At 44.3% G+C, this 21852-nt stretch overlaps 1 protein-coding gene across 4 annotated transcripts in view; it reads right to left on the bottom strand.

Annotated features, from left to right (window-relative positions):
• MYO1C (myosin IC) overlaps nucleotides 1–20898 on the bottom strand; it is a 56721-nt gene extending 35823 nt beyond the window's left edge. Inside the window, exons 1-2 of one of the 4 annotated variants that reach the window (XM_032201032.1) lie at nucleotides 20501–20555; nucleotides 2446–2521 (exon numbers count right to left, since the gene is read on the bottom strand). The gene's annotated coding sequence lies outside the window, so the exon portion shown is untranslated. Of the gene's footprint in view, nucleotides 1–1042; nucleotides 1061–2445; nucleotides 2522–20500; nucleotides 20574–20881 lie in introns of those variants that run through there. The other 3 variants (XM_032201029.1, XM_032201034.1, XM_032201033.1) reach the window with 3 other exon arrangements.
• Nucleotides 20899–21852: the final 954 nt, after the last annotated feature.

Genomic DNA, 21852 nt, shown 5'->3' on the forward strand with positions numbered 1-21852 from the left:
GAAATGACTCATAGAAACCCTGGATCAGAGCACTGGGATTGCTCTGCTCGATGCTGATAAGCGGCTGATTCCCTGCATACAATTTCACATTCAAAGCAAGGGGATGGAAGCCTTTCCTGTCAGCCCTGCTCCAACAGGCTCCCAGAGCGCTGTGTGACTTGCTATTACACCCGCGAGCAGTGCTCTCCTGAAAAAGAGTTTGGCCCCGTGAAGCTGGCACTAAACAAACCACAGCCTGTGCCTGCACTGAGCAGATTCTACCACACAACATAAATCCAGAGGTAAAAGATTTGGGATTTGGTTTATGCTATTCAGAAGACAACGTGGATCACATCTACATTAGTCCAAAAACAAAGGATCAAGTTCATCTATAAATGCATAAATACGTATTTTAAATAATATTCATTATTTCTGCCTTGCAAAAGAACTGCAGAAAAACACACATTCCATAATTAGAAAGTACTTGGCAAGGACACCATGGGAAACAAACCACCCTAAACAGGCCAGGAATTTGAGAGACTCCCTCTTGCAGGTCAGAGGAAAATATTCTGCAAAAAATAGAAATTTCTCTAACCTATCAAATGTGTCCTGCTGTCCACATTATACTGATTGAAAACTGATTAAAGCGCCTCGCATTTTTAAGACAACCTTTCGCAGAAACTGGAGGTGCTGAGGGACATCTGGCCCATTGCTTAGGAAAAAAGCCGTGTTCCAGCAGAGGACAAACGTCTGACCGCACAACATCTGAATAAATCAACGCCCTGCCAAAGAAGCAACATTAAATATTGTAACAGGCTTGATAACAAGGCAGAATCTCTTCCCCATACTGTTAGCTCTGCTAACAATCGCCTGGTTTCTACCCCTTTTTGTTTGTACTGATCCACCTCTCCTTTCCCCTTGCAGAGTGACCAGATGTCCCCAAAACAAGCAGTTAGCAAGAGAAACGTGGACGTAGGACATTGGACCCTGGAGACACAGCATTCCTGGTCAGTTATGAAACTGCAGACCCATGCAGGTTAAATCAGCAGCCTGTTGTACTCACTGAAGAGGTGTCTCAAGATTGCAGAGTTCCTTAATTTTACCACGAACTTGATGACATCACCACTTCTCTGAATCCTTGAGGTCTGTGTGAATGTGTTTGCACTGCTGTAGACAAAAGCTTAAAAATATAATAGGTGTGGCCAAAAGGGTTCAAAACCCAGAAGACAAAGAATATTTAAATCATTATTTTGGATTCTAATTTATGCTTTGTAATGCCTAAAACTGTCAATACTGGTTTTGTTTGTTTCAAGGAAGCTTCAACAGTGAGAACACTGAACTTCTCTTCTTCCCAAGCTCAGCCTTTTACAAATAAACAAGAATACTACAAAAAGCTGGAATATTAGAGAAAATGAAGATGCTGTCCTTGGACTCCTACACTTTCAGTGTAAGTGCTATATGTTTTGATAACTCTGATGATAAGACGTTTGAAAAATGGCAGATTAAAAGCCCATATGCAGCAGCACTCATATTTAGGTATGGCTCCTGCACACACACAGTAATTCAGGGTCTATGACGTGAGTGGAAACAGAAACTGGGTTAATGCAACAAATTACGATAATTTTTCCTTGTTGTTGTTCTCTGCTGAACCAACGAAACAGAAATGGATGACTGGCTTTGACAGTGACCATCAGAACAAAGTCCTACTGCATAATTACCAGATGCCCTTAATATGATGCCAGTTGGTCTCATGCATGTGGACACTCTCACCGCATCACGCTCGCACCCTGCCCTGTGCACGGCTTTGTTGGGTGCTCTACAGGACTGCAAGGCAGTCGGCGCTTCAGCTGATTTTACAAACACAACTTACCCATTCTGAATCCAGCAGTGATTGTTGAACTAACTTCAATAGCAGAGAGTTTAAAAACAACAGTTAATTCAGTTTGATTGCTTTGCCCTTACTTTGATACAATAATTTTAAGCAGCTCCCCTGCAGAGTCCGTGGCAAGAACAAGAAGAGCCTTTTGACGGAGCTGTTAATACAAACAGCCTGACTCAGTTCAGCTGATGTGCATTCCTCACAACTGACTTTCTAAACAGTCACTCCCAGTGGCAGGACCTACATCTTCCTTTTAAGGGGAAAAAATGTTTTCACAGGAAAAATTAAGTGTTCAAAGCCTTTACATATCTCTGTGCTTCAGTGACCAATCTCTGCTTTAAAAATACCTCCTTTTTGCACACTCAACTAAGACAACTCCCTCCTTAGCATAAAATTGTTCCTCTTTTTAACCACAGACATTAGCTTTGTACAGATGCCCTGGTAGATCCAGGTAAAACATCCTATTATTTTTGACACAAGCCAACATGGAAAAAAAATAAAAAAAGAAAAAGCAGTTTTCCAAGGCATTACGAAGACTCATTTTGAGAGACAGAAAAAATGGCTGAGAAAGAACAAGCAAAACTTACAGGCTGCAGACAACGCTTTACAGCTCACACTGGTGACTGACAGTTCCTATTCCTTCAAATTTCTTTTTCTGCATTTCTGAAAAGAGGCTTAGTGTTAGAAAGGGATTCAGATTGGAAAGCATAACAAAAATTTCTTTTTCTACCGACACTAGATAAGAGAAGAGTGAACAGTGCTGCTTTGCCTGCATGTTAGAAGAAGGAAACAGGATTTCCCTCTGCTACTCCCTGAACAAGGTCCCAAGGAAATGTTTCTAATAATAGGAAATTACTATATAAGGCCAGATCAGCACTAAACTGTTTGCAGTCTGGAAAAGAAGAACATACAAGCATACTGAGCAGGGACACAGCTGGCAGAGCAGGGCTTTTCACACGTCAGTATTCTCCAGGAAGGCAGCAAGCAGTAACCTAAGGCTCCCCTCCGCAGAGATGGGCAGTATTTAACCTGTGACTCCTCTCTCCTGAGCAGAAAGGGGCCTCTCCCACAGCCTGAAACAGAAAACTAAATGTACGAATTAGAGCTGCTACACCCTTTTTATATCACACCCCTGCTTTTCTTCATGTGAGGAAAAGGATAGACAGAAAAGACTTTGAAATCTGTGAAGTAACACCTGCAAAGCAGGGCCGAGCACATCTCTGATACACAAGGGGCAGAAAAAGACAGGGCCTGTCCTAACACTCATGGCCAGCAGTAATGCAGAAGAGGACAGCTCCCCTACCTGCCCTTCCTGGAGAGTAGATCCACAGAGCACAAGTTTGCTGCCCCATTTTATCAACTTGTCATCTCTCTTGGTCATTTTGTGTTAAACTGTAAAGCTGTTGGGCACCTGTGGAAGGAGCCATTTAATTTACTTTAATTTTCAAAGCGTTCCCATATAACTGTATCCATTAATATTTTGCAGGCCAACAGTTTCAGCAACAAATGGTTGTACATAACTATAAGCCAGGTGCATACGTCTCAGCAAAACTATCAGACTCCTGCCTAGAGCTGTAATTGTAGCACCAATGCACGCTTCTGTCACTTCAACAGATACAAAATCTGCAAGCCCAGTTAAAAAGTTTTTCCTCTTTCTTATACAAATGAAAAGGGGTTCCTACAACAAAGCTCAGAAAGACCTTAATTGGATAAAGCGATATAACACGAATATTTCCCTGTGCTCCCCAGTGAGGGGTCTCTCTCCACCTGTTTTGTCTTTGGGTACTGCCAGAAGCTCTCAGCTCCCAGTGCAGAGAAGCATCCTGAGCATCCACAGCGTGACACAGCCCCTGAGCTGCCATGGAAATGAGCACAATGCATGTGCCCAGACTGCCTTATCCCCCAGACTTCTGTTCTGTCAGGAAGAGATGTTTGTGACAAAATGGATAAATAATTTTGTACCTGTAGGCCTGCTACCTCCTACCTCTCTCCTGTCTACAAATGCAGCCCCTGCAGATTTATGCAGCTTCTAGGGGAACGTGGAGCCAAATCCCTGCCAAGATTTTCAATGTATTAGCTGGTACGACCTCCTTGAGCTGAAAGGGACAGCTTGCTGCAGCAAAGTTAGGCTGAGCACCAAAAAATAAAATAAAAAGCAGGAGCACTATTCCACATTGCAACATCAGGAGCTTTGCAGTCCTGGTGAGAACAAGCTGAGATTTAGTTCTCCACGCTGTTCCAGAGGACTGCTCCAGTGTAACCAGGCTCTCGGGTACATTCTTTGCCAGTTGCTCACACCTTGTCCTTGTCCCCATGCTACCTGGCCAGAAAAGGGTGTGCACTCAAGGGCGTATTAAGCTTTCCAGGGCGTATAGCAATTCTGTCCCAAGAGGATGTTTCATGTTTGACTTATATTTAGGGGCATCTTGATTTCTGAAGACTTTTAAATTGACCTTTAGTTTTGTGTCCTGTTAAATACTTCACATTCTTGCCTGCATGGCAAGGGGGGAAACCAAGAGTTGGCAACAGGCAGGTTTTTATCAGAACCAGTGCTTATGACTTTTAGAGAAAATGAACTACAAAACTGTAAGTTTCAGATTAAATAACCTTATGCCTCTTTTTTGGGATCCAAAAGCTAATTAATTTTGGAAAAAAACATTTTGGGAGCTAGCTTTCTATGCATCTAACTCCGTACAAAGTCTCATCTTTAAGTTTGGACCCTAACACTGTTGTTTTATCTACTTATTTTTGGTACAAAGTCACAGGATACAGTCAGTAACTTGTTTGTTCAGTTTCAAAAAGTCTACTCCAGGAGAAACAAGATATTTGAAGCTTTTCCTTTTGGTAAGGTCTGAATAAAGCTATTGTTGAATTCCTAGTCTGGCGTCAAAACCGTAACTTCTCTGCTACGCAGAAACTGGAGCACAGGTAAATCTCGATTATATTAAGATTCCAGTATCACAAAAATGAAGGGCAAATAGCCAAAACTTTCCTGAAAAGCATGGGAGAGGGAATCATGTGAAATATACTGCCTGATTTTTATTTTTTACTAAAATAACTTGTAGATGAACGATGTCCCAGCAACTTCTCTTACTCCTCACTCCTGCTAGTGTAATAACAAAATGCCTAGTATGCAAAATTTATAGTAGCGACATAATTTATACATTAGCATAATTTGTACCTCAAGTTTAGGGAAATGTTGATGTAAGCACTTTCACATTGGTACAATAGCATCTGTCATAGGTTTGTTCCATGTAACATCTATAGTTTCCTTAAAAAAAACAAAACCAAACCACATCAATTTGCAAGTATTCTGCTACATTTCATTCCGACACCAGAAGCAGGTGAAACCTGAGAGAAACAACATTCTTATTTTCCTTCTGGGTGTGACTCTTTAGATGAAAACCTAGCAATGCTGTGAGCAAACTACGAACTACCAAGCGGAGCCAAGTTCCATGAGCCCAGAAAAAGGACACATTCAATCCTGCAGACATTCAAACAAGTGGAGTAGTTTTTAATTTGATGATTTATAAGCGCAGAGTTTACAGGCACAATTTGTACTTCCACCACTTTTTTCCCCTCTGTCCCAAACTGACTTTGCTGGCCTAAGATAGGCGGTTATTTTGGGATAGCGAAAGCTTTAAAGTTCCAATAAGACTATTAGGAACACATATGGTACAAAACTTCTTTCATACCCTTCTTTGTAAGGGAACAAAAAGCATTTGGCATTTGCTGTGATGGCATAAGTCCCCTACGAAAAGTTTAAGGAAAGTTTTAACAACAGTCTGGAGATTGTTCCTAATCAACTAGATTAGGAACCCAAAATAAGAATCTCCACTGATCTGTAGAAATTCCAGATTATGCTAAAAGAAACGGCCTAAGCAGTTTCCAAAAGCAGACGAAAGAAAAGTAGACACACAGTGCAGACTGGCTATCTGGCAGGGTGTCAGATTTGAGGCCTGGCAGCTAGCGGGAGCACGTGGGCAGATGATATTGCAGCTGGCTTATGTCTGAACTGCTTCCCTTTACCCCGTCTCTTCTGTTGCTTCTGAAAAGAAGGGGAAAAGCCACCAGATGAAGGGTATTGTCTGAGGTAATCTCCTTCTGGCCAGTCTGACAGCACCCCAAGGCTTCCACTGGTCTTTAATGTTTTTGAGAATTGCAAAAACTTTTATCCTAAATCAGGTATATCTTCACTTAGGACCAAATAGGGAATGATGAGTTGCCATCATCTTGGCAAAAGTATCCCAGGATGCCTGGAAAACACAGACATCATTTTGGAAGCACATCCCACATCCACTGGCATTAGTGTGCACCTATCAGATGATCCAGAATATTGTTTCCCAGCATTTTACAAGTTTATACTCCTATTGAATCAAAGCGCTGACAAATCAAGATTTTTTTGAACAAACTAAGTAATTCACATGGGTGTTAAAGAAGAAAATCATTGGCTTGCAACTTAGAAGGATGGGGAATATTTCATCTCAATGATATGGTTTCAATTCTGCCCACACAGGAGGGCTCCCCTATCACGCTCAAAACATTTCTAAACGTTTCTGCTTTATCAAGGACATAGATTTAATCAAAACCAAAATACACAATAAAGAATAATTGGGGGGGGGGGCCTGTTCCTTTGCGGTTCTCAGGAATGCAAGTTCCACATCTGGATAAACACAGGCCTATGCAGTGAATGGAAACATTCATTTTCCCCCCTTCTTTCTTTCTCTCTGATTTACCTATGGTCCTGCATTGGGCGGCTGAAAACCAGTGGCAATCCTGCTGATGCAGACAAAGTTGGCAGCCACAGGCAGGCAGAGGTCGTTACCCTGTACAGCTACCATATCAAAGAAAATTTCTTTTGGTTATCTCCAACTCAAACAAGAGCTCTTGAAGAAATTCTCATAGCTCCTGTGACTTGGGTATTAACTACCAGTTGTGACAGTTGAGATATTACTAGCAACAGAAACTGTCCCACAGCACCATCCTGTTCTCCATCAGATGAGGACCAGCACCCCAAGAGTCAGAGGCAGAAAAGGAGAACCACCGAGCTGTGCTGATGCAGACAGTGAGCACATCCTTAGAAAAGGCCAAAAAGTGGAAGTTATCTTTCTGCCCTCAGGCCCCCAGTGTGTAGATGGGAGTCCCTTCCACATATGGCCACGTTGTGCCAGAAGTGCACAGGTTTGGAGATCTCGAGGAAGCTGGATAATTTTGTTCCGATAGTATCTGACCAAACGCCGCTGTCCGTGGCAGCCAGGACAATGACAGGAACCGTCAGAAGCCTTATCCCAGCGGGAAGGGAACAATTTTGTTCCTTTGATTCGGAAGGCACAAGTTATCTAGATCTCCCTGGGGAAGGTGAGGGATCCAGGGCCATGAAGGATTCTCATCTCTACCCTGAAAGGATAGTCCAAGAGTCTCAAGAAAAGGTATCTACCATAGAAAATCAATACATGTTATCAAAGCCCATAACGTAAGAAGTCCATGCAAAATGCAGGCAGCAGTTTCACTCCTGTGTCTGAATTCTGGTTTTAACAGCCCTCAGACAGTGCCAAGGCAGCATCATTTGCTGCTGTAGCAACACAAGCTCAGCCTCAGCCACTCTACTATAACGAGAGGAGACTGCAAAAAGATGAGAGCTGATATGGTGCTCGTGGCATGCCCTGCATTAGCCCTGCTTCCCTGATACCAGTGGGAGCTCTGCCATCAGCTTCAGTTGTGCTGGAGTACACCTATGATAGAAAAATAAGGAGTTAAGCTCTTTCAAATCAACTGAAGAGAAAGAAAAGCATCAAAACGTGAGGTTTTGTTTCCAGAGCTATTGTTTGAATGGCTAGACTAGTAAAACAGAAGGACGCGGGGAAGTTCATCACTGTAAATTATTGATCCGCTGCTTTCTAGACACTGAAGCTGGTAATTAAACAAAGAGTAAAAAGATACTTCATCAATTATAGAGGTGTCACTTTAAATTACACTTGCTCCAGGATGAATAAAACACATGGGTTAAATGCTGCGGGTGCTTCTTCACGCCAGCTTGTCGTTCAAAATGTTCACTATGACACTGATAATAATTCTCTTGTGTCACTGCTGCTGAGCTCTTTGTACATATTGAGCCAGATAAGGGGAAACGAGAGCTTTTGTTTCACCAGTCTTTTTACACAATGTCCTGAAAGCACAGTCCCGTGGTCGGGAGAGAAGATTTGGAGCTGTGATCAGCGGGATCCCTTTTCTGTTCAACAAGCTTAGTTATATGGCCATAAGTCAAGGCCACAGCCCCTGCAAAAACAGCCCTCCCTGAGAAATCAGGCAGAAAAGTTTTGTCTACAACAGCAAATTGTGAAATGTGTGAAGCACTGGGCAGACATTAGACACTGGTAGGTCTTTCTTATGGTTTTTAGAAAATATATACATGCACACACTCTGCAACCTCAAATAACACTGCTTCTGAAGGAATAAGATGATGACATCAGAGATACCCTTTTAGCAGAAATCATGTCACAACCATCATTGTTACTCAAATTTGATTTGTGACACTTTTTTATGCCAGGGTGCATGCCTTACAGCATCAGGCTTAAAGTTACCTCAATTTCATGTGTTAAATGTTATAAATAGGTACAAATATGTTTGCTTTAATGCTCATTTTGAAACCAACTCATCATCCAAAGAAGAGCTTGTCCTTCTTGCATTTAGTAGCACAGAATCACTCTAGAACCACTATTACAACTCTGAAAGAGGTCTCACTACATGAAAGAATTTATTGAAGGCTAAGTTCATCAAGTGATTGAGACAGGCCAGGGAGCATAAATACTCTAAGCAGAAAACTGCATATGCAGCACAAGCAGACAGCTTAAAAGTGCATGCAAAGAAACCTCCAACAGGTGGACACAGCTGGCATCCTTCAAGGAGCAGAAGCAGCAGTGAAGCAATAATGCTAGAAGGCAAGAACAGAGAAACAGAAGTTGCTGATGGAGCAAGACGATCCTAGAAGTCAGAGAACTTGTGTTTGCCGTGGTGAAATGTGGAAGTGAAGGGATACCCAGGTAGTGAGGAAAGAGAGACAACTGGGAAGCTGAAGGCAATCATCACCTGTTGATGGAAATATTACAGGTGAGAGATGAAGGCTGGACTGTGCAAGTTTCACGAAGGAAAGAACGGCACCTCTTGGTAGGGGGACAGAGAACCAAAGAGCCGAGCTGACTCTCCCTACCGCTCCCCAACTAATGAGGCTGAAGCACAGGGAGAACAAGCTCTCTCGTGGGCCCGATGCCAATTGCTCTATTAAATTTTCTTTGCCAGTTCTAAGGAGTTACACAACGTAGGGCTTTATTCATAAATGCCTGATGGCGTCCTGCGTATACATCAGCTTCTACCAGCAGAACAGTGTTTGTGGGAAATGTTAGGAAGAGTGTCTAAGAGAGATAAAGCCTTTGAGTTGCAGACAAAGCTGCCAGCCTTCATTTCCAGCTTGTCGGAGCAAGTCCTTCTTGAAGTCAGCAGCCTGGAATGAAGAGAATCTGGCATTTGTGCATGTATGTATGGTTCAGTCAGGGCGGAGGGGCTGACTTTAATCATACTTTCCACAATGGGGGGGGAGGGGAAATGTGGCAAAATACAGCAAGCGACGGGCGTTATCTGCTATATATTCACAAATTTCCCCTCTCGGACTTGGTATTTCAAGTGTGACCTCCTTTCCTGCTTCCACTAGTCCCTAGAGGAAAAGTGGAAGGGGCACACAGAGCTGGAATTTGAGAGAAAATCCTTCACATTCTTGAGATTCCCAGGGTCTGTGATAGGCAGCACAAAGGCAGCACACATTTGTCTGGTGATCCTAAAAATTCCACGTTCTGGAGAATTACTGGAACAGCTGACAGGTCTCAGAAGTAATTATGTGCAGGTACTACCCCTCCCTGAAAAGCTTAGCCCCACTATTCCAAAATGCATAGATCCAAGTGCTAACCAACACTGCCTCTGCAGCTCCAGCTTGCCTGTTGGGTGATAATTCCTACGTTAAGTATGCACATTTTAAAGCTGTTTATTTAACTGTCTTCTGCCAAAATATCTCCTTTCTGGAAGAAGAAAAAGAAGAACCAATAGAGAAAAAAATCAGTCAAAGAATATGGCCTTGCAACTAGCAATTGCCAGGCTTTTTTAGCTTGTTTTGAAGCCTGTTTAACAAGAGTGCTAGTATGGTATCGAAAAGGAACAAAGCTCCAAAATAGTTTAATCCAACTGCCCACTACTGTGCTAGCAACAATACTATATAAAGAATTCCATTTAAAACCACGTCTACTCTCACAATAAGGCTACAGTCCACTAAATCACATGGAGCTTCAATTCCATCTAGAAATAACCTCTTAAAGTTTCAGTCGTGGGATGGCATTCCCAAATTTTGTTTACTTGGGTGCCACTACTGGTGGTGACAGCAATAGCAGCTACAAATTGCAGGAACCTGCACGTATGCCCAGCAAGGGCACATGTCCAGATCCGACTTCTTGCACGAAAGGTTTTGGCAGTGAAACGCATTCCTTCTCCCTTACCCTTTCTGTCTGCGTCGATTGCAACGTCACCCTCAGATACCGCAGCACGGTAACCTTGTGCTACTGTCCCACAAGTTTATCTTGCCAAAGAGTCCCCCAGGGCCCAAAAGGCGTTTGAAGGCTGAGACCTGTGGAAGAGCAATGCAGAAGCAGGCGTTCCCCACATCCCCAGCTGAGCAGGGTGACCTTCCTCCATGCTAGGCTCCCACAGCACGGAGTGCCAGCTAGCGAGCGTTACTTCCACAAACTGCAGCGCTTTGGGAAGCAGCATCGTGGCTGCAGGGAGGACAAAACACGTGTTATCTGTGCCCAGCTGGACCCCGGCTTTGAACCTCAGCCACTGCGTTCTGCCTCTTGCCTGAGCTGCACACAGACACCAGTTCCTCTTGGCTCGGTGTCCACGTGTTACTGCCCTGGCAGCCTGCACAGGATTTATCAGCGCGCCTCTGTCTCCGACCTGATACCACGTTAATGGGTAACAGCAACACAGGCCCTCCGCGGGCAGATGGTTACTGTACTGCTTAGGGGCTGTAACGACTGTCACAGCTTGCGAATCCTCGGTGCAAGAAGTGGAGTGGAGACAGGGTATTGTGTTTGTAAATATTAATAAAGGCAATGTTTAAAAGACGGCTAATTGCCATTTATGTTCTGAGCAGATGGCCCAGCTCCATCTCCCCAGACTAGAAGGTTTTAGTGCCAGTCAGCCCACACACCAGGGCACAAAAGCCCCTGGGTATGACTGCAGAAGATTCTAGTAAATAACTTTTCCTCTCTGCTACTGACTTCAGGGATCCAGAACCAGAAGCATAAAAAGAGAATGGCGGAACAAGCCATCTCTGCCACAATGATACATGACAGACACTTCTACATGAACATAAGAACATGGAACGTGTCCTCTGACGTGCCACAGGCTTAGGCTGCTGCACGTTGACCTACTACACATCAGTGTGCTGTAGTTCATCCCTTGCCCCGAGCTGTGCCTGTCCTGGCCCTCACCCTCCTCTGTACTGGGACTGACATTTGTTCCTCTCTGTGGTGAGAGTTCAGGGACATAAAACATTTTGTTGCTGTTGTTCTCCAAACTTTGTTTCAGCAGCTTCACTGAGAGTCAAATGGATGCTAGTGCAGGTACAAAGCAAGGAGTAGAGAACTACAGAAAAAAAAAAAAAAAAAGAAGAAAAATTAAACTTCCTGTGAGCATAAGTTTATCTTTAGCTACTGGGGGAATACATCCTCATGCCATCCAAGTAAAGAAAGAGTATTTTATCGAGAGTGATGTAGATGAAGCTCTAAGACTGTCTGCTTGCTTAGCCCCCTACCCTTTATATGTACACATGCCTTCAAATGTTTACAACCTTGAGAAGTGATGCACATGTATTATCATCACTAGCAGCCTCCAAACAAGCCCAGGAATGACACTAGAGGCTACAGAGCTGACAGCTGTGGTGCTCTGCAATCGGGAAATCAACAGTATAAATTACCTAACCTGACACGCGTGGGTATACACGCCACATCAGATTTGCCAGCAGAAATATGCCTGGCCAACAAATGGGGCTGCTATTCAAGAAGATGGGGAACAACTGACATTTTTGGGCAGATTCCTGAGAAAGGAGGGATGATGCTGGACTCTGTAACCATACAGGAGGGAAGAAGCTCACTTCCCCCACCCACCACTGTCCATTACTGACCCAAATGAACCTTCCCATGCCCTATCAACCAGTCAATCTGAATCCAGACCACACCAAACACTGCCTGATTTTTATACTCTAGCAAGCCCTGTGTCACATTTGTGTTGACTAACCCTCAGCTTAGATAAGTGGTTTGTAATTAAGACCATTTGGTTTGGGGCCAATGAAAGTGCAGCTGAAAGAGCACCTCCTAGAGTTCAGCACGGTGCTAGAGAGGTTACCAGAGAAATTCACTGCTCAGAACAGAAGGCCAGGTACCAGGCTGACAGCTACTTTTAGACCATTAAACTACAAGTTTCCTTTCCAGCCTATCCAAAACTAAAAATGAGATTTGTCACAATATTTTTTTTTTTTCTTCTGAAAGCAATGGCTTGCTTGCACACTGCTTGGAATATATTTCTTTTCAGGCACATGAATTCAACCTGCAGCAGTACTGATGTTCTTCCACTCCCCATTTCCACTTGGGTGGCAATGTGATCCCTTCACGGAGGCTACTTCTGAAATCAGCACTTCACGCAAAAATGCATTCTGTGACAAACAGCCAAATTAACTGAAGCCTCTAGAAAAAAGTAAACAGTTACACGAACACAGCTTTTGAGTTCTGTCGACGTCAGCCTGGACATAGTTCACATTCCCATCCTACACTGAGCCACTTTGAGGAATTTTCCTCCCAGTGCAAGCTGAGCTAAGGAAAGCATTTTGGATAACAGCAGTTGCCAGGTAAAAATCTTCAAGGCTTAAGGTTGGAAGGAGCTGCCCTATGTCCCCACTGAGACACAGAACCATCAGAGCAGAAACAGACACTTGGCAGCTGATCAGGTTTCAGTTTAAAGAGAACTCAAACATCCCCTTTCTCTCTACAGGTGTTTTTTTTTGTTTTGTTTTGTTTTTTTTACAGGCAGAGCTTTGCATCTCTTGCAACATTTCCTCTTCACATGGTGTCCACATGGCCAAGCTGCCAGAAGAGCAGAGAAGCCCTCGGCCCCAGCACTCACTCAGGCTCTCAGCACCACGTATCCTCTCTTCTGATAGAGCCCGCTGGCACAGCTGAAAGCTTTTGAGGCGATCACTGTCTGCAGCAGTCTCTGGGAAGAACAACTCATCTTTGACTCTTTTTTTCTCCTTTGCTATATTCTCCCATCCTTTGTACTTCCTTGTATCAGGACACAACTATCTCAAAACAGATTAGTTTATGCTAGAGACAAATAATGTCTGAAAGCTTTACCAAAACACACAAATGGCCTATAGCCATTAACCCATGCATTCTTCAATTATATCATGCAAATAGAAAAGATAGTGTGCCTGCGTTATCATGCAGTCACATGTTTTCCTTAAGTGTTCCAGGGACTCCATAACACACCTGTTTTAGAAATAGCTCATAAAAGTGCATAAATTATCCCTTCCATTGTCCCAAATTACTCCTAGCTTTCTCCACTCCCTGCATAAGCAGTCTTGAGAGCATTGTTTTTCTCCTGTAAATTGAGGAGTCATCTTGGTGATCCTAAAGGATAATATTTTAACGCAGTCAACATCTGACAAACAGAGCTGGTGCTCATTGTTACTTCTGTAATGCCCAAGATTTCAAATAACTTACAGAAACACTTCCTGCTGGAAACAAAAATTGTAAGTGCTGAAACAAAGTGCCACCTGAAATAATAAAACAGATGGGATACGGGTACTTGTCCCAAAGTTATTACACACAGCTGAGCTTTAATTTTCTTCACCTCTACTGAATGCACTATGGGTCCACTTCTTCAGGAGGTTTCAGAGACATAAAGGAGGGCAAAGTAAGATTGCTCTGATCTATGTCACAGGCTCCTGCCAGCAGAAAATATTCAAATCTCCCCAGGTTTGTGTATACGTAAGATACCTAACCAATAAATGTGCCTCACATGGAGATGTGCAGACACACTTTGACTTCTCTGCTTACACTCTAGCTGACCAGAAACAAGTTAGCCTCCATCCAGACATCCTACAGTCATAATAGCATGAGTTTTTGCCCAAGGAACACACCAACTCTGTCAGTAACCCCAAATCCCACTAGGGCTCAGAGCACCACACAGTTAATTGTGTTAACTGGGGTACAAAAGCAACACATGAGAAATTTTGACATGGCAAAATCAGAGCAATGCTTTGATAACGGGTGATGCAAAACCTCACCGTGCTTGTTTAAACAAACACACATGTTCTAGCTTTGCTAACAGCTCTGTAGTTGCTGTTCCCAGTTACTATCCACCAGCTTTCCAGGCAGAACATCAGCAGGATTAAAGTCAGAAACAATCCGCATTCCCCCACAGTGCTAGGATCAGGCACACAAAACCATACTCTGTACCTCTCTGTACAACTGGGTTTTGATCCCTTCCCCCAGGTTCAACAAATCCATGCACAAATGAAATGGGGATTCTGGGAGTCACATATAAAATATCTGCTCTCATTTTCACATCAGCCCTTAAGTTTTCCTTTATATTTTCAAACAAAGCTGTGGCCAAAAAAGCTTGCGACATTAGGAGAAATTAAACATATATATTGTGACTACAATATTCAAAACACAGTTTGGTTCACTTAAAAAATGTGATAAGTACTTTTTTTTTTTTCCTCCGGAAATGTGCAATAGATTATAAAAGCAGCTCTTTGTTTACATCTTACTATGCTTCAAGTCATCATATTGGTGCCTACTAGTCATCATAATGGTCTATATCTCCTCTTCCAAGCTGCAATATATTTCAATCATGTGGCACCCAGTAGCTCTGAAGGAAAAAGAAAGAGAACTGACCACCAAATTCTGAAATGTATGAATTCAGAAGACGACCTGAAATATCTCCATGTGAAAGTTACATTTTAACACTCCAAGCACTCTTCCCACACTGTCCCTTCGTGCGCAAGTCAGGCACGCTTAGCTGCCCCCACTTCATTCCCGCCTGAACAAACCCGCGGACAAACCCTTTTATATTGCATTGTATGCTCTTGGCGCCGTTTGTTCAGCACGCTGAAAAACAATCGGGCATACAAGCCCTGGTTATTTTAATATTAATAGGTGCAATGGGTGTGTAAGAAAACTACCTGTGAAATCCATGAGAAAATCGCGTGCTAACACCAAATAGCAGGTAAGCAGGCAAGGAAAGGTGAAGAATTGCTCACAACTGAATATCAGTGCTTGTATAAATTAAGGCAGAAGAATATCTACTCTGCTATCTAAGTTCAGGTTCTGTTAGAGAGAATTCCTGGCCTCCTGGTGCAAAAACCTTCCCTCCCAAGATGCAGAAGTGAAAATTCCCTCCCAGATGCATTGTGAACAGCCTCCAAAACCCCAGGAGTAGCAAACAACCTGTTATTTAAAACAATGAGATGTGTGGACAGAGAACAAGGCTTTCTGGTCTCTAATTTGCAATACTCAATAAAACTTCTCTCAAAAGAATTTACAGGAATTTTGTGCCGCAGTCTTTTCTCTTCCTAGAGCAGCACCATTGGACATATTAGCATTTGCTGCAGATAAAAACCTGAACTGCAGAAATACCACACATAATGCAACATCGTGTAGTGTTGCAAATACATATCCGTTTTTGTTTTTTAAAAATGTTGATTATAGTGTGCTGCCTTGTAACGTGTGGAACTGCATATTTCAGTTATTAAAGTTAGCAAACAAGTCTGGCTGTTGAAAGTCATTTCCCTGAGTAAACAATGACTCAGTGTGGACTGTATAATGTAAAAGTTATTAGTTACTGTTAGCAAGTTTAAAAAACTCAACTCATTGCAATATACAAAGACATATTTCAGAATGGAAAATAGCTTTCCTCCTACTTCTGTCGTTCCAGTTATACTGTTTCAGTGGAATTTAATTTTCTAAAAAGCTAAACAGATCACTATCTCCTTATTATCCAACTGGACATTGACTTATCTGGACCTTTGAGTCCTGAACAATAATCACAGCGAGAGCTGAATTTACCTGCTTTTCTGTTCTCAGTTCTTCATTATAACTCTGAAGTAAAGGTGATTCTCTCTTGGACAGGAATATCCCAGCTAGACCAGGCACAGGTGGTGATGAAAACAAAGGTCAAGACTATATAATACTGAGCATACGGTAACTAAGGAAAAACATGCAATCATGAGCTCACCAAAATCCTCTAACAAATGCAGGTCTCCAGCTGAATTATAGCTCCTTCAATAATCCTCCCCTTCATTAGCAAAATGGCCAAAGACACTTGACGATTGTCAGCTGGCATAAGGCACCACAGATTACTCTATCTAATGAAAGGCAACCTCAGCTTCTAAGACACAAAGGTTTCCCTGAAGCCTTAAATTCTCCCCCTCCAAAGGCTGTTCTCCAGGTATCAGTACATGTTACCTCAAAGATCAGGGCCCCATCTCTACGTGACCTTTTGTAGAGGTGAAATCTCGGGTCAGATACAAGCACGCTACAAGGAAATAAAGTCAAACATCCATGGTAAACTTTTGCCAGAAAATCACTTCAAAAAAATGTACTGAAAGCAGAAGGTAAAGGTCCAGCCTTTCGAAGTGACTATAAGAAAGCAGGCTGAATGCCATTGTAACTGTGTTTGCTCTGCATACATCTTTTTGCATGACAGTGATTTTAGAAAGCTCTTTTACGGAGAAAAAAAAATCTGCTTGGGGCTGGCAGGAGTGTGTTGTTTTTTTCTTTTGTTACTCAAAGATTATCCATTACCTGAGAAAAATGAGAACACGCTGACAAAATATCCTCTTTTTTTTTTTTTTTCCTGCCACCAACATTTACACAGCCTATTTGGTAATAATGCTTTCCAGTAACATGCTAAAAATCTGTGTCCATTTATTACCAGCTGCTGAACTGAGTTACAGGAAGGGTGGTGGCCGAGCTGGACCAAAGTCAAGGTGCCAGCTACAGGGCTGCAAGTGGCCTGGTGGACGGCTAGCTGGTCATTCACATGGGACCAAGTTCTTTCCTAAGAAAAAAGCTGCCAGGGAAAGCTGTGCATGAATGACACAGGAGTTCTAATTAACATTTGTCATCGTCCAGTATAGGAATTTAATATAGGACAGACTATATTGAAGATTTACATTAAACAGAAAAGGTACTGGCCCTGCTGTATTTAAGCATATTTAAATAATGCAGGGTAAGACTTTAAAGGATACTGGAACTTTCCTCCCCCCGCCGCCCTTCAACAGAACATGACTCAGTGGCAACAAATTACTTGAGGTCTGTCCACTCAGAATCTTGTCACAAACTTGGTTAGCATTTCACTCTGCCTTACGCTGCTTGCTTACAGCTGTATTAATGCTTTCTGGGAAGAGCTGGCCACCTACCCCACTAATGCATCAACAAATGTAAAGTATGCAGAGCAGGATGCAAACTGCGTAGCAGGAAATTTTCCAGAGAGATCATTCAATCCAGACAGAGGCACAGTAAGCATGGCTCCCTCCGGGCAAAAAAATAACTACATTCAATCTCGCAGGGAGACAACCCATGCAAACCTCATCCACTAGAAATGATAGAGGGTTAGATGTATGGTTTTTAATCGAAGTCAGGGATGGTAATCCTAGTCAAGGCCAACCACATCAGTCATGACTTGGTTATAAAGAGATGAGAGCCGGAACACAGAAAAACCCTTGACAGAAGACAAATACACACTATAAGTGCAATTACTTTGTGCCAGTACCAAGCACCGCTGCTGCCTAAGGAGTTCTCCACGCCTGACCCCAGCCATCTCTTCCTGCGTGGTTGTACTCTTTGTGCAGGTGGAGGCATTCATGTGCTCACACAAGGAGGAAACTCTTCCAGAGAAATTTACCCGTTTGCTTCCTCTATTTGGTTTTAACTTGGATCAGTTCTGAAACGTTCACTGCAACTGCCTGCCGTCAACACGGGTAAGCCAAAGCATGATGCAAAGGGTTTTCCCCACAGCACCCTTTTAGCAACAGACACACACACCTCTCTATATGGTTCTTTAGCCTGTGTGAAAGAACTGGTTTAGTAACTTGCACTTGCAAAGGGCAGCAGGACGCACCAACCTTCGGAAGATCTGCTGTACTTTTAAATGATCTCCGCCTCCTTTTCTGCAGCACCAGTAACACGCTGTCTTTTTCCAAATATAAGTATATCCTCCAGAAGACATTAGTTACTTGAAGGCGCCCTGTGGACAGTACTCACCCATCATTCTCTCAAACTGTGAGGCAGAGCGCTCAAGCCCATCGATCCTCAGCATTTTGCAGGCTGGAGCTATTCAAAAATGGTCAGGTGAGAGCACACGACTGAGGGAAGGGGCAGTGGACTGAAACGCAGGGGAGCTGTAATTTGTACATTGCTCTGTGACTGTGTCCAGCTGCTGCAGCTTGTTCCTCCTGCGTTTGGTGCGGATTGTCCATTCTGACAGTGCAGGCGGAATTTGTGCAGTTCCTAGAAAGCACAGTTTGCACCAGAGCAAGGCCAGGTTCTGTAAGTAACATGACGCTACAAATGATAGGCAGCTCCTGATGCTTGAATACTGCTGGAGCAAGACTAAGGCTATTTTGCCTTTGCATAAGGGCCTCCAGGGAGTTTGAGCTTATTCTTAGAAAGAATCTCCATATTTGATCTGTTATTAAGCTTTCTCAACCCCCGCTTTTTACTGTTCTTCCTCCAATGGGCTTCGAACAAATTAAAAAAAAAAAAGTCTTCTACCTGACCTGAATGATTTCATCAGGATCTGGATCATTTCTCTTACACATGTTGTAAAATCTGAAGATGCATCAGGTATCAGGGAAGTCTACAGTCACATAAGTTTCTTCACTGTTAGTTGTGCAAGATAACAGAGAGCAGAAACTGTGCTCCAGAGTCCTGAGTCACATGGGATCTCTCACTCCCTTAGTATACTATGATTCACTTTTTTTTTCCCCAAAGGAAAGATCTATCCTGCACGTTGTGATAAATGAGGAATAGCATTCATGTAGGCTAGCATTCCACTGGCCGCTGTCAGGCAGACTAGAAGATTTACATTTACACAGGCCCTTCCTAAAAGACACGATTATACCAAGTATCAAAACTCAACATTCAAAGTGTCATGACAGTGGTTGCCATTCCAGGGCCTGTTGTAAAAATTAAGAACTCATCAGTTCTGTAAGCTTTTGACAGTTTCTAAAAGAGTTTCTAAAGGGTGCTGACAGCTGGTAATCGCCTATTGCTCGGAAATAAGATGAAAGAAAAATGCTTTTATGCTAACTTACTCCAACATGTGGATCTGCTTTCGGGGCTTGTCCCACCAACCAAGCAAATTTTCTTATTTGTCGCCTGCTAGAACTAGGTAGCTGTCATCTACAACAAGATCTGGAGAAGCCGTCCACCTCCAGCAGCAGTCATAGAAAGAGTAAATACCAAAACACTCCCTGGATTGTAACTCAGAATCATTTTCCTTCCATAATCCCCCCCAAGCACGAGGATGCAGATCAAACCAGGTTACATGGAAAGTTCAAGTTTCTAGAATAAGCCATCTGTTCAGCAGAGTCCAGTTCCTTCCCTAAATAACCGTGACTCGCAGCAATTAACTCCAGGTATGTTAGAAATGGGGAAGACAGGCACAGAAAGTAACACAACAGATGGGGCCACTTCAGTCTGAGAGGGAACACAGCTGTGATCTGAGCTGAAGTTACGGTGCTTGAGAACATCCCCAACTACAAGAGAGGACTAAAACCACCGAGCTTTCCTCCTCAGGTGCTTTTAGGCACCTGTACAACCACAGACAAACGAGGAAGACTTATTCCAGCATGAACATCAGCACTAACCACGGCAGAACACCCCGTCAGCGAGCACAGAACAGCACGAGAAGGCTGAAAACAAGTTAGCTCAGCACAAACCCCATTCCTTAGAACAAGGCACAACCCCTCTGACACACCGGCCGTGACATGGCCACGTTTCAGCTCAGGAGCTGCCTTGCTCTTGCCCCCGCACCCAGCCGCACCCTTTCTTGCTCCAGCTCCTGCTGCCTGGTCCCACGGGAGGCAGCACCCCGTCCCGGGCAGGAGCTCGGCAGCTCGCTGCTTTTGGGAGAAAATACAGTGTATTTGGTAACGTTACGGAAAGAGAGGGCGGGGATTGCCGGAGACACACCATGCAGCCTCCAGGATGCCAGCTGCCGCGAAAGGGTCATTTATTTCTGTCGGGGAAATCGCAGAGTTTCCGGGAACGTCGCCGACTTCAGCATGGGGTGGGGGGGGGGGGAACAAGAGGGCCGCTGAGCGCCCTCTGCTCCCCGGGGGGAGCCTCCCCGAGCACCCCAAAGCCCGCAGCGTGCCCGGGGCAACCCTCGGCCATGTGGCCGAGCCGAGGCACCGCTCGGCAGCCACCTTTCCCCCTTGGGCGAGCCGCTCGGTCCCTTTATTTATTTATTTATTTTTTCCTCCTTCCCCTTTCCCTTCCCTTACCCCCCGTGGCCGCCGCTGCGGCCGCTCACCTGCGCTCCGCGCCCCGGGACGCGCGGCTCGGGGCCCTGCGGCGGCTCCGCCGGTGTCGGGGCGCCGAGTGGCGGCGGGAGGGAGCCGCTAGTGAGCCGCTGGTGAGCCGCTAGTGAGCATGTCCGAGCGGCGGGCATGCGGAGTGCAGGCGGGCAGCAGCGGCCCTGCCTCCGCCCTCACCTGCCGTCAGCTCCGGGGGATCCCCCCCCCCGCGGTTTAGCGGGGTTTTTGGGGGAGCCCCTGACCTCGCTGGCAACCGGTTCGGTGCCGGAGAGCACGGAGGGGGAGGCAGGAACCAGCTCGGGCTGATTGCATTGTTCAGGACAGCGGCATCCTGCTGATAAGGTTGTGTATCGCTGCAGCTCGCACGCCGGGCGCACCTGTCTCCTCCGGCCCTCCGAGAGATAAACGCGGGGCGCCACTGACAACTTCACCATCCCCTCCCTGCTGGTGTGGGAAACAGCCCAAGGGTTGTGTTGGGAGAAGGCCAAAGAGCGAGCTCAGCTCCCGAGCGGATCCCCCAAAGCCAGCGGGAGCTCTGCCACCAAGTTCAGGTAGAGCAACGAGCATCTCGGTTCACCACAGGCGTGTTAATTTTGGAGGTGGTCTGTCCAGGATCCACAGCAGTCTGCATGATTGGATTCTAACAGACGAGCACACTGAGCTGAACCATTCTGCAACCCTTCAACGTGTGTTCAGCTACAAACTTAGGCTTGTGTTAAAGCACAATGCATCGTAAACTACTTTTCTCTGGCCATTTCTGCAGCACCAACAGCACTTGAATAGAGAGTGCTGTCCTCAAAGTAGCAAATTACGATTTTATGGACTGCTAATGAAGATTTAAAGCTCTTTAGAAAGCTGAACTAACAGCTTTTCTCTCTCTGATGTCTCCCCCAGGATCCTGGGGCATGCTATTCAGGATAAGGTTTAAAGGAATGGTTCCCTCCGGGAAAGAGGATTCAGGCCAGCCAGTGTCCTCTGCTTTCACTACATGCCACTCACCGACAGTCCCGGACCATTTACTGGAAACCAAAGAATACCAGAATTGCCACTATCTCATCTTCCAACAAGGCAGAGCTCTCAGGTTTTTCTGAAGTACAATGACTGCCCAATAATTGTGTTATCCACACAAAGTGTCTTAGCCAATTTTCACATCATGTTTCAGATTACTTACTAGAAAGACAATACTCGGAAACTGGAGCAACGTGCACAGATGTGTGCTGTGGTACGTGATGGCTCTGCCCTGAGCAATCTGCTACCAGAACTGAAGATAGATTAAACACGTTCTAAGTACCTATGACAAAGAAATATAAATACATGGTTGCATTTAGGTAAGAGTAGTTACTAATTC

The sequence above is a fragment of the Aythya fuligula genome, chromosome 20 (genome assembly GCF_009819795.1).
Source record: "Aythya fuligula isolate bAytFul2 chromosome 20, bAytFul2.pri, whole genome shotgun sequence".
NCBI lineage: Eukaryota > Metazoa > Chordata > Aves > Anseriformes > Anatidae > Aythya > Aythya fuligula.